The sequence below is a fragment of the Phyllostomus hastatus genome, unplaced genomic scaffold (assembly GCF_019186645.2).
Source record: "Phyllostomus hastatus isolate PE091 unplaced genomic scaffold, TTU_PhHast_1.1 phas_contig_551, whole genome shotgun sequence".
NCBI lineage: Eukaryota > Metazoa > Chordata > Mammalia > Chiroptera > Phyllostomidae > Phyllostomus > Phyllostomus hastatus.
Window position 1 is genome coordinate 55,773 of NW_025333909.1, and position 12,637 is coordinate 68,409.

The following is a 12,637-nucleotide window of genomic DNA, read 5'->3' on the forward strand; positions in this document are numbered from 1 at the left end:
TTCTCTCCCACTGTGCCCAAGCTCTTCAGCACACTGAAAGTTGTGTTTCTTTCTTGTTATTAGTCCCAGACCATAATCTAGGTATGTAAGAAATATTGCCTCTTTATTGCTTTTGTAAATCAACTTAATTTCAATTCTGTACCCCATCTCGGCAGTGTTGGGAAATTCTACCTGAGTCATTTTTGCAGTTGCTGCCTCCCTGAGATGAAGACTAGGTCTTGGAAATTTCCACAGTCCCAGACATCTGGTTATCGGTTGTCTGGAGGATGAAAGTTGCCATTCAGCCAGTCATCACCCCCTGTCCATTGCTGCTCTGTAAGGAAGCTGAGGAAATCTGTCAGATGGCTGGGAGCCCTGCTGTTTCTGGAGGAACATGGGAGGGTGGGCCACTCCACTTTGGGAAATTACCAGCTCCTCAGAGCACTATTAGGAAGCAGGGTCAAGGAACCCATAGTCCTCTCTCCTCCCTTTACCAGGGTGATGGAGGGTGGGATTAGAACAGATCGCCCACCTCTGGCCCTGGCCACATGAATGTTTAGGAATCAATGTCCTTTCCATCCAAAGCCAAGTCTTGGCTAGAGACAACTGCTGACAGCTGCTGGGCCTACACACAAGTCCTCCTTCCAGGCACATGGCAGGACTGAACTGCCAGTCCCCACTGAAGTTAGGAGTGGCCAATGACGCTTTAAGAGATAGTGTGCAGTTCATCACATTCTTAACCCACTGCTGCAGTGACCAGGAGAGCATGTGCCAAGATAGGGCCACCAGCAGCCTGGGTTCTTGAGTGACTACAGTGAGCCATGCTCTTGCCAAGCTCCGTTGAACATCTAATGTGAGTGGAAAATAAAGTTCTGTTTGGTTAACCCTCTGGAGTTGGGGGATTTTTCATTATCACAGCATAGCCTTGTTTAGCCTGTATTGACAAACCTGGGTCTTATCTGGAGCACTCTCTCCTAGTCAACCTCTTTATTCATATGGCCACAAGAGGTGGAACCTGAGCTTCCTCACTTCAGACACGAACTTGTACAACATGGACTCTGGCCCCAGCCTCATGCCCTTTGCCTCACTTGACTCCACTAACCTGTGCTTTCCTGTGGTCTACTCTGGAATACTGTATCAGTTAGGATGCTTTTTTGCTGTGAGTAAAACAAGTAAGTGATGCCCTGGCTGGCGTAGCTCAGTGGATTGAGAACAGGCTGTGAACCAAAGTGTCGCAGGTTAGATTCCCAGTCAGGGCACATGCCTGGGTTGCAGGCTATGGCCCCAGCAACCGCACATCGATGTTTCTCCCTCTCTCTCTCTCTCTCTCTCTCTCTCTTTCTCTTTCTCTCTCTCTCTCTTTCTCCCTCCCTTCCCTCTCTATAAATAAATAAATACATACATACATACATACATACATACATACAAGTAAGTGATACGGATTTTTATCCCCTCATTTCATAAATCCAGAGTGGTCCCAGGGTTTATTCAGGAGCTCCAAGACTTCAGGTTTGCTAAGCATGTTCATGTTTGTTCTTGGGTTTGTCATACCATAGCTGTAAGATGGTTGCTTTATATAGCCATATTCAAAGACAAGAAGCTGGGGTGTGGGGGGGAGGGGAGGACACTCCTCACCAAGTTCTCTTTTAAAGCAGGAAACCCTTTGCCTGAAGCCATGCAGCTGATTTCCCCTTACACATCACAGTCCAGAACTCAGTCATCGTACCTGGCTACTCCTACTTGCAAGGGAGGCTTGGAAAGTGAGTACCTGGTATTTCCAGTCTGTGTTGTGGGAGAAAGTTTTTTCCAGTGGAAAAGAAGGGGAGGAGCATGGACGTCAGGCAGACAACCAAAGTCTTCCAGAACCACCATCTGCTCAAGATTCATCCTACTTGCTTGTCCACAGGAGCGTCTTCAACTGGACATCCTGCTCCCTCTCACATGACAAGTGACCCCGTGATTCCCTCTAAGGTGTGGGCTTGTTCCTTCTGCTCCTTTACACACTGCTGGTGAGATGACCACCTGGGTTACGGCACACCTGAGCCACAAAATGAAGTATGACTTGTAGCTGAAATATCACTTGAAGGATTAATGGGAGTCCTTAGAGAATTTTGATTCCTCTAACTTTTGTGATTGTTAGAGGTGCTGGCATTCCTTTGAGGCAGACAAGAAAAATAGGGTTACTTTGAGGAGGTTTCCCACACACTTAGCTGGGAAGGAGTTTTCAAAAGTGTCATGCAAAGGTTTGGTGAGGTACTTGCTGCCTACATGTCTGGTAGTAGCAGGGTGGGGAATGGAAAAAATGAGGGCAATATCACCTGTAAAAAACTTGCTTCTCAGACCTAGCCTGGACAGGGAATTCCAGGCAGGAACTCGCTTGCCTCTTTCTCCCTCCAACTTCTCCTGGGGGATATAGTAGTAATGTTGAAGAATAAATGTGCCCTATTGGAGGCCAGGGTGTCAGGAAGGCTTAGGAGGCAGGACACAGGGGAGGAGGAGAGACCCCCAACATCTCCTTTTGGTCATAAACAGGCATAAATGTCACCCAGTCAGAGGAGTCTAGCCATTTGGCTTGGGGTTGGAGGGAGAGGTGCCTGTGAAAGATAAAAAGAAAGGTTTCTCCATGAAGGTTTTTACTAGTGGGCACAGTACAAGATCCTGAGGAAGGCGAATGGGCAGCTCCAGGATAGCTAAGACTATTGGAGGTAAAAAGGTGGAGAACAAGGCAACTATTTCTTTGGAGGCCACCCAGCCCAGCCAATGAGTAGGATTTGGGTTAAGCCAGCATTTGAACCCTGACCCTCCCACTGATTTGCTGTGTGATCCTTTCTAAACCTTATTCTCCTCTCCTGCAACATTATTCACAATAGCTCAAAGTTGGAAGCAACCCAAATGTCTGTGGATGGATAAATAGATAAATGAAGTGTAGTATACCTATACAAGGAATATTATTCAGCTTTAAAAAGGAAGGAAATCATCAGAGAGTCACAAACAAGATGAACCCAAAGATGCTCACACCAAGGCACATCATAATTAAAATGGCAAAGGATAAAGACGAAGAGAGAACCTTAAAGGCAGCAACAGAGAGACAGTTAGTTCCCCACAAGGGAGATCCCATAAGGCTGTCAGCTGATTTTTCCCAACAGAAACTTTGAAGGCCAGAAAGAACAGGCAAGAAATATTCAAAGTGTAAAAGGAAGGACTGCCCTGGCCAATGTAGCTCAGTTGGTTGAAGTATCATCCCATACACCGAAAGGCTGTGGGTTTAACTCTTGGTCAGGGCATAGCTGAGGGGGGACCCCCAAAAACATGGAATATATTTATTAAAAATTATGTATTTGTTCTTACACGTTTAAATTTCAGTTGCCTTCAAAGTACTCTCCATTTGATGCAATACACCCACTGAGCCACTTTTTCCACTGATCAAAACAGTTTTTGAACTCTTCGATTTTGATGCTTTTTAGTGCTTCTACTGTTTTTTATTTCTCTTCTTCCACAATGCCAAAATCTTTCTCTTTGAGGAATTTTCATCTAGGGAAACAAAAAAATGCCACGCAGAGTGAGATCAGGTGAATAGGGAGGGTAGGACAAGGGGGTCATGTCATTTTTTTGGTCAAAAACCGTGGAACACTCAGTGTGGTGTGAGCAGGTACACTCGTAAATCACCCAACATGAAATGCGCAGATGCGTTGAATGAGTCGTTTAAAAAAACTCACTGAAGATGAATGCAGCCTCTCACAATAACAATAGCAGGTACACTGATACAGATGGGTTCCTAGAACACCCACCTAGTGGGGGAAGCTGTACTACAAAGGGCCCACCTTCTACAAGATATTTCCTGTTTTGGGGGGTCCCCCTCATACCTAGGTTGTGGGTTCAATCCCCAGGCCAAGAAGCCTACGAGAGGTAACCAACCAATGTTTCTCTCTCACATCAATATTTCTCTCCTCACCTGACACCTTCCTCTCTCTATGAGAGTAATTTTTTAAAAAGTGTCCTCAGGTGAGGCTAAAAACACTGTTTTTAAAAAAGCACAGACCTACAACCAATATTACTCTACCCAACAAAGGGTATCATTTAGAATCAAAGGACACATAAAAGAGCTGCCCAAACAAGAAAAAGCTAAAAGAGTACACCTCCACCAAACCAGGATTACATGAAATATTAAAGGGTCTTCTTTAAGAAAACAGTGAAGAAAAAGGGTCAAAAATAGGAACAACAAAATGGTAAAAAAAAAAAATGTACGTATCAACGACTGAATCTAAGAAACAAAATGAAAGCTGAAAAGAAACACAATCAGAGATACAGAGAACATTTTGATGGTGACCAGATAGGAAGGTGGTTGGGAGCATGAGCAAAAAAGGTGAAAGGATTAAGAAGTACAACTTCGTTGTTACAGAATAGTCATGGGGATGTAAAGTACAGCATAGGGAATTTGGTCAATAATATTCCAGTAATTATGTATGGTATCAGACGGGTGCAAGATTTATTGGGATAATCACTTAATAATTTATGTAATGTCTAATCACTGGGGTATACACCTGAAACTGATATATAATATTGTATGTCAGTTGTAATTGAAAATTTTTTTAGTTTTTTAAAAAGAGGCTCCAGACAGCTCCCTAGCCGCTTTACCACATGAAATTGTAGCAAGATGACTAACTATGATCAAGAGGTGGATTCTTACCAGACATTTAATCTGCCAGCATGTTGATCGTGGGCTTCCCAGCCTTCAGATCTATAAGAAATACATTTCTGTTGATGATAAGCAAAAAAAAAAAAAGGAAGGAAATCATATCATATGCTACCACATAAAGAACCTTGAAGACATTATGCTGCATGAACGAAACCAGTCACAAAAGGGCAAATGCTGCATGACTGTACTGATAATGAAGTCTCTGGAGTAGTCAAATGCATAGAAACAGAAAGTAGAATGGTGCTTTCCAGGGGCTGGAGGGGGAGGGGGAATGTGTGTTAGTGTTGAATGGGTACAGAAGTTCAGCTGAAGAAGATGAACAGAGTTCTGGAGATGGTGATGGTTGCACAAACTTGGGAATATACTTAGTGTCACAGAACCTTACGTGTAAAAATGGTTAAGATGTGAAACTTCAAGTTATGTATATTTTGACATAATTTTTAAAAATTGCATGTCAACTACCAAAGTAAAAGCACTTACATTAAAATATTAAGTGTCTCAATTAAATGACTCAAACAAAGTGTCTGATTCTATGTTGACATACAGTTCCTACTCCACCCAATAAGTGTAGGGGAGAGAAAGCTGAGAGTCAGGCATAAAATGTAATAAATAATGTATTCTTCCTGATATTTATAATATTTCAAAATAATGTAGGCTTTTAAAGTTTACAAAAAGCAGCTTCAAATACATATGCCATTTTATCTTTTCAATATACTGAAATGATTTGGGATTTTGAGGTTAATGTGATGTTCTATATGTGAAGAATACATTGTCTATCATAAACATCTATCTATGATTCCTTGTCCAAAAAATGGTTAATATAGTAAGTTTTATGTTTATATATATATAAATATATATATTTGCCACAATTTTTAAAAAGATTTTATTTGTTTATTTTTAGAGAGAGGGAAGGGGAGGGAGAAGGAGAAGGAGAGAAACATCCATGGGTGAGAGAAACATGAATCAGTTGCCTCCTGCATACACCCCCACCAGGGACTGGCCAACAACCCAGGCATATGCCTTGACCAAAAATTAAACCAGCAACTTTTCATTTTGTGGGACAGGATGATGCTCAACCAACTGAGCCATGCCGGTCAGGACTATTTGCCACAATTTTTAAAGTGAGAAAAAATAACAATAATGCCTGTCTGGCTTATCTCCCCAGGGAGCTGGGTGGGGGGTGCTTAGACAGATATGGATAGGAAAGACTTAGATAAGACCCTGTAGAAAAAGGAAGGAGGATTCCTTTTTGGAAGCTCCAACCTCTAAAGGTTTAGTCCATCCTTTGTGAAGTCTCATAGCAGTTAGCTTGAACCTCACATGTACATTTAACACATTGGCACAAAAAGCACTTGGGCCATCCCAAAGGCCAACTTCTCTAACCATCGGGGAGCCAGCAGAGTTTCCAAAGACCCTCCCCTTCCCACCACAGTCATGGCAGGGTTCCTCCTTTCTGCTGGGCCATAAGAGAGTCCATGCCCCTGTCCAGTGGGCCAAGACCAAGGACTTCTCCTTTTTTTTATTCAATAAGCAACACCTTCTCTTTCTTCCTGGCAACTCTTGTCAGCTCTCTCTGCTGGTTTCCTATGCACCCCCAGCCCTGGCCCTGTAGTCTCCATCTGGGGGCTAAGGCTTTTAAGTATCAGTGGCTTCAGAGATGCTTCCTGCTTTCTCTCTGCACCTCATATTTGCTGAGCATCTTCCCATACCGCTCTCCATAGGTAGCCAGGGCTCCTGACATGTGCGAATTTGATGTTATCTCACTGAGATGGTCAAGAGGGTTAATTATTGATGTCAACATTATGAACTTTATCACTACTCAGAAAGATAAATGTTCATTAACAGCTGTATTTTGAAATTCTCATTGCCTTAACACTATTGTCTAGTGGTTTTCCACTCTTGTTATGCATGACAATTACTTGGAGAGCTCTTGAAAACCATCCATGCCCAGACACCCTCTCTGGCCTAATTAAACAAGAGGAACAGAACAGTAATTACTCTCCATCAGGTATAATTACTTCTCCTTGTTATTGTACCAGTGGAGCCCAGTCCTTGATGCACAACAAGAATCAGCAAGAGAGTTTAGTCAATATTCATCCCATCTCTCCCATCCTGAGGAGGGCCTGACAATTGTAGTACCTTTTAAATGTCAAGAAGTTGTTTCTTTCTGTACTCTACCCCCATCTCTACCCCTGGTTTTTCTAAAAGCTCGTTTTTTTCAAATCACCATTTCTCAAACTGTGCTCTATAATGATAATAGGAACATTGGTGAGAATAGGGTAGTTAGTGACTACAGTTGGCTTATAGTGGCTCCCAAAGATCTGTCCAGTGCTAGACCCCAGAACCTGTGAATATTACCTTATTTGCAACATGGTGTTTACAGATATGATTAATTTAAAGGTCTTGAGATGCTGAGACTATCCTGGATTATCTGGCTTGGCCCTAAATGCCATCACAAGTGTCCTTATAAGAGAGAGACAGAGAGAGATGGGACACACAAAAAGCAGGGAGGCCATATGAAGACAGAGGCAGAAATTGGAGTGATATGGTCACAAGCCAAGGCATGCTGGCCAGCAGCCACCAGAAGCTGGGAGAGGCAAAGGACGGATTCTTCCCTACATTTCTGCAGGGAGTATGGCCCTGCCTTGATTTTGGACTTCTGGCCTTTAGAGCTTTGAGAGAATGGATTTCTGCCTTTCAATTTGTTAAGGCAGCCTTGGGAAGCTGTTACAGTGACCAAATGAGTCTGGTAACTCTTGTCTTTACAGAACTTCTTGAAACCTTTTCTATGCTGATAGGCATTGTTCCCAAACACAGGCCCTGGACAAGTGCTCTCTAGAACCCATGTGGTGTGAGGTCATATGCTAGTCATCAGCTATGACCCAAACTCACAGCACTGCAAGTTGTATGCATGGAAAACCTATATATGTATATAATCTCATGCATCTACCCCTTCAGAATCTACTGTCCACTCAGTAAATATTTATGAGCACCTACTGTGTATCAGAAATGATACAAGGCATTGGGTATATAGTGATTTAAGAAACCAAAATCATCTTTCTTATGAAAGTATATTCTAGTGGAGTAGCCAATAAGCAAATAAGCAAATAAACAGCAGATGGATATTCTGAAGAATATAAAACAAGCTAAAGGGATAGAGAAGGATGGGGGTTGGCTACATTCAAGTGGGTGTCAGAGAATGCCCAGCATTGTACCAGGTGATTTACCAAAATTAATCTCATGTCATTGTTTAAACAATAATTTCATCTTTATTATATGAGGTAGGTATCATCTCTACTTGGCAGATGAGGAAATTAAGGCTCAGAGAATTGAAGTGATTTTGCCAAATTATACAGTTATTAAGTGGCTAACATGGGATTGAAACCCAGGCCCACCAGACACCAAACAAAGCTCATCTAGTACTACCATGCTACATGGTTCCTGTATTCAGTTGGACTCTCATTATGATCCTCGGCCAGCAAATCGAATTGGCCTGCCTTGGCCTTTCTATACTTGTTCAATGATTCCCAGTGGAGTGAATGGTTCTGAGGGTGAAAAAGTTGGAAGCAGGAAATCAGATGGCAAAGGATACTTCTAGTCAGAGACTTGCCCTGTAGAATTACTTCAACATATTTCTATGTTTGGAAGGTAGGCATAGGGTACTGAAACTTCTTGCTTCCTCCCCTGGGTGTTCTCACCTCTCCTTTCTGTTCTGCTCTATCAGGGACCCTCAGGACAGAGTCACAGGGACTCACTAGAGGCAGACTGGGGTGGGGGTAGCCTCAGGATCTAGCTAAAGGGACATTTTTGGCCTTCATAGCTCTGAGCTGCACCTTTGAATCCCGAAGAATGTACAGGACTTGGGCAGAGACTGGCCAAGCAGTGGAAACTTGGGTATGCTTGCAACAGTATGTGGCCCAGTTTGGCTAAAATATAAGATGCAGAAAGCAGAGTGGAGAATCAGGCTCGGCAGAAGGCTGGGGCCAGACCTTGGAAGGCCTTGAAGGCAGGCCAGGAAAACAGCCTCTATCCTCTGGGCTGGTATTTGCCAAAGCATGTCCTGCAAACCACTCATGTTTAGGAATAATAATAGCAGTAACAGGAAAGCAGGTTGTGTGAGAAGGTAAAGGCTCCTTGTCAATAAGTTGGAGTTGAAAGAGGCTAAACAGATCCTTTTTATGCCAGACTGCCAAGACTTGATATGAGAACAAAGAAAGAGCCAAGAGGCCACAGTGAATGCCATCCTTATGACAAAGATACATGGAGACTCACTAGAGCAGACTGGGCTGGGGCTAGCCAATCAGTGCTATGGATTCCATTTCTAAATCACCTTTTCTCTCCCCATCCTGCCACCCCAACTTCGGCTAACACTGTCCCTCCTTCTAACTTTTCTCCCTGAACCTACTGGCCCCTAAACTATGTCCTTTCTTCCAGCTCTTCCCCTAACCCCACCTTCTCTATCCTCCTCTACCATCGTATCCTGTGTCTTTCCTCCATATGCAAGCACTGCTCTAGCTATGCTACAAGCTACAATAATATACAAATACTTGGGATTGTTGTGTGAAAGACCACTATTTACTAGCAAATATGCAAAAATATAATTCATGCAAGTTCCACAGAGTGTTTGTCCTAAGCCATCCTCCCAAAACTCTAGCATCTTTTTTAAAAATATCGTGTGGTTTTTTAGACCCAGACAGGCTCAGCTTTGAGCTCTCTGGTGCTGTTGGTTTCCATAGTAACTATCCCTTGGTCCTGACTCCTGTCCTTCATCTTCTGTCCTGGTGGCCAACTGTGGAATGCCTGAAGAGCTCCCTTGTTCCAGGAAGGGGCCCAGCCCCTGCACTGGCTCAGCCAGTCGGAAACTTGCTTGGGGATTTGCATAATGAACAGCACACCCTGGCCAGACCCAGTGTGGGGGAGGGGGGCCAAGCAATTTCAGACTCCTTTGCTCCTCTTAAATTCACACAATGGCCTTTTCAAACCCAGACAGTAGGTAGGGTGGTTAAGAGTGTGGACTTTAAACCAGATTGCTTGTTTTGAAACCCAGACTCTGTCACTTACTAGCTGTGTAACTGTGGGCAACCTACTTAACTTATTTGAGTCTGTCTTCTCGTTGTTTTTCTGTTTTTGATCCTCACCCCAGGACATTTTTTCATTGTTTTTAGAGAGAAAGGAAGAGAGAGAAATATCGATGTGAGAAAGAAACATTGATTGGCTGCCTCCCATATGTGCTGGGACAGGAGATCCTACACACCCTCGGACAATACTGGTGATCAAACCAGCAACCTAGGTATGTGCCCTGATTTGCATGAATTGAACCCACAAACATTTGGTTCTGGGACAATGCTCTAACCAACTGAGCCACATAAGCCAGGGCTGTCTCCTTATCTTTAAAACAGGAATAAAAATGGAACCTATCTCAAAGGCTTATCAGGAGGATATGTATGTGTAAAAGTACTTCAAACAACATCTGGCAAATAGTGAGTCCTACGTAAGCATTACTAATTAAGATTATTGTTGTTGTTGCCCGTCTGTCACATCATCCACAGACATTTTGGTTGAGTCAGCAATTAATGTGGTATTCTGTGAGTGACGAACCTGTGGTTATCACAGGGGAAAGCAGGTTTTCAATTCGGCGTCTCCTCAAACTCCTATTAAGTCCAACTTCTCGGCCCAGTCCCTTTTGCAGCTACAGCACAGGTACACAGCCCACCCAGCTGGGCTCAGCATCTGAAAGGGACTTCCCACCCCATTAACCCTGAAGACTTGGGCACAGGACTCAAAGTGGCATTCAAGCTGCACAGCCAAAGGCATTAGCACTTTGACCAGCTCTAGAGCTAAGACAGGGCCCAGGGTTAGGCTCTCTGGTTTGAAGTGTGCTAGCTCAGTGCAAATGAAGCTGGCCCATGGGAGTCCCTAGTCTTGGGGAGGACCTCAGCAGCCACAGTGAGAAAGGTCACTACCAATTCACATAGAGCACTGACCACGTGCCAGACATTGTCCTGAGTACTTTTACATATATGGGCATATTGACTCTTTTCATCCAAAGAGGGAAACTAAAGCACAGAGCAATGACACAAACTGTGCAAGGTCACACAGCCAGTTACACTTCAGAGCCAGGAATGCAATCCAGACAGCCTGACCCAGAGTCCATGTGCTTATCCACTCTGCCACACTTCCTCACATGGGGTCAGCCCAGCTCTGGCCAGACAAGCACCTATGCCTGTGCCTGTACAGTTGACTTGGTGCTAGTTGGGGAAACAGGAGCTCAACACTAATAGCAGGCAGAGCTCGGGCCATGGCAGCCATGCACAGGATGTTGTAGGTAAAGCCCCTAAGGCCAATATCACATGCTGGTGGGATTTTAGGAAATTCCTTTGGCTGACTGAGAAATTTTCCAGGAATCTGGAGAGTCCAGGCAGGTAAAATCCAAACTAGAGTCAAGCCCATCATCAAGGGGCCTCATACAAGGTCCTGGGGCTGCGGCTTAAAGCACAACTGGGTACCTCCCAAGGTAAGGACCCATAGATGGACACTCCTCAGCAGCTTTCACTCAGTGGAGTACCTTTGGGGTGGCCATTGTGGTTTTCTGAGTACACCTTTTCTTCTTTGTGGGATCCCAGCAGCAACCAAGAACACCAGCACAGACTGCTTGCTGCTCCGACTGCCAGGCTGACAATGACCTTCCTTGCAGGGGCTTCCTTGGCTTCACAGGCCCACTTCTGTTGGGGAAAAAGAACTCCAGGCTGTCAACTCTGGGTCAAGATAGAAGTATAAGTAAACATGGCTTGCCTCCTCGCACAAACACAGCAAAAATTACAACTAAACTACAAACAAATATCACCCAGAATCATCAGAAAATCTATCTGTATGAAAGTCCAACAACCAAGGAATTAAAGGGGTTACATTCATCCAGTTGGGTAGGACGGGTGGAGGTATGCAGACATGTGGAGAAGCACAGAGAGGTGGAATAGCATGGAGAGGCACAGAGATGCAGAACAGGTAGTCCCACACCCACATGTGGTGGATAAAAATTGGGAGGGATATCTTAGGAACAAGGAATCCCACCCCCACACCAGACCACCAGCCCAGTGTTCCAGTGCCAGGAAAAAAAAAAAGTTCCCATAACTTCTGGCTGTAAAAACCAGTGAGTATCGCAGCAGTGGAAGAAACTGTGAGATTCTCAGGTGTGTCCTCTTAAAGAGCCCATAACAGACTTAGGACTTATGCAGACTCACTCCTTCTGGAGTCCAGCACCAGGGCAGCAGCTGGAAGGCCACCAGTGGCACATAGGGAGAAATTGAAGTGTCTGGTGTCACAGTGGGTGCCAGGGGATTGCTTCCTCCTGGACAAAACTCCAGAGGCCAGGCAGAGGCATTGTCTCCTTTCTGAGCCCTCCCCCACACAGAGCCACAGAGCACAACACTACATTGGAAACTCCATCAACCTGGTTCACACAGATTACCCTGCCCCTGTGATTACCTAAGGCCCCACCCCATCCAATTTACAGGTATGCTCTCCTACATTAGGCCACACTACTAAGACATGGAGTCAAAGCAGCTCTACCTAATACATAGAAACAAACACAGGGAGGCTGCCAAAACAAGGAGACAAAGAAACATGGCCCAGATGAAAGAACACATCAAAACCGGGAGAACTAAACAAAATGGAGATAAGCAATCTATCAGATGCAGAGTTCAAAACACTGATTGTAAGGATGCTCAATGAACTCACTGGGTACTTCAACAGCATAAAAAAGACCCAGGCAGAAATGAAGGTTACACTAAGTGTAATAAAGAAAATTCACAGAGAATCAATAGTGGAGTGGGTGAAGTCGAGAATCAAATCAATGATTTGGAATATAAGGAAGAGAAAAACATTTAACCAGAACAGCAAGAAGAAAAAAAGAACGCACCCCCAAAAAAAAGAAAGAGGCTAAGGAGCCTCTGGGACAACTTCAAA

The 12,637-nt window shown here is 44.1% G+C and overlaps 1 long non-coding RNA gene across 1 annotated transcript; it reads right to left on the minus strand.

Annotated features, from left to right (window-relative positions):
• Positions 1–1,520: 1,520 nt before the first annotated feature.
• On the minus strand, positions 1,521–4,799 carry LOC123824402. The gene is made up of 3 exons (XR_006786684.1): positions 4,667–4,799; positions 3,328–3,510; positions 1,521–2,017 (listed from the first exon to the last, which is right to left on the minus strand). It is a non-coding gene; the product is annotated as an uncharacterized LOC123824402 (long non-coding RNA).
• Positions 4,800–12,637: the final 7,838 nt, after the last annotated feature.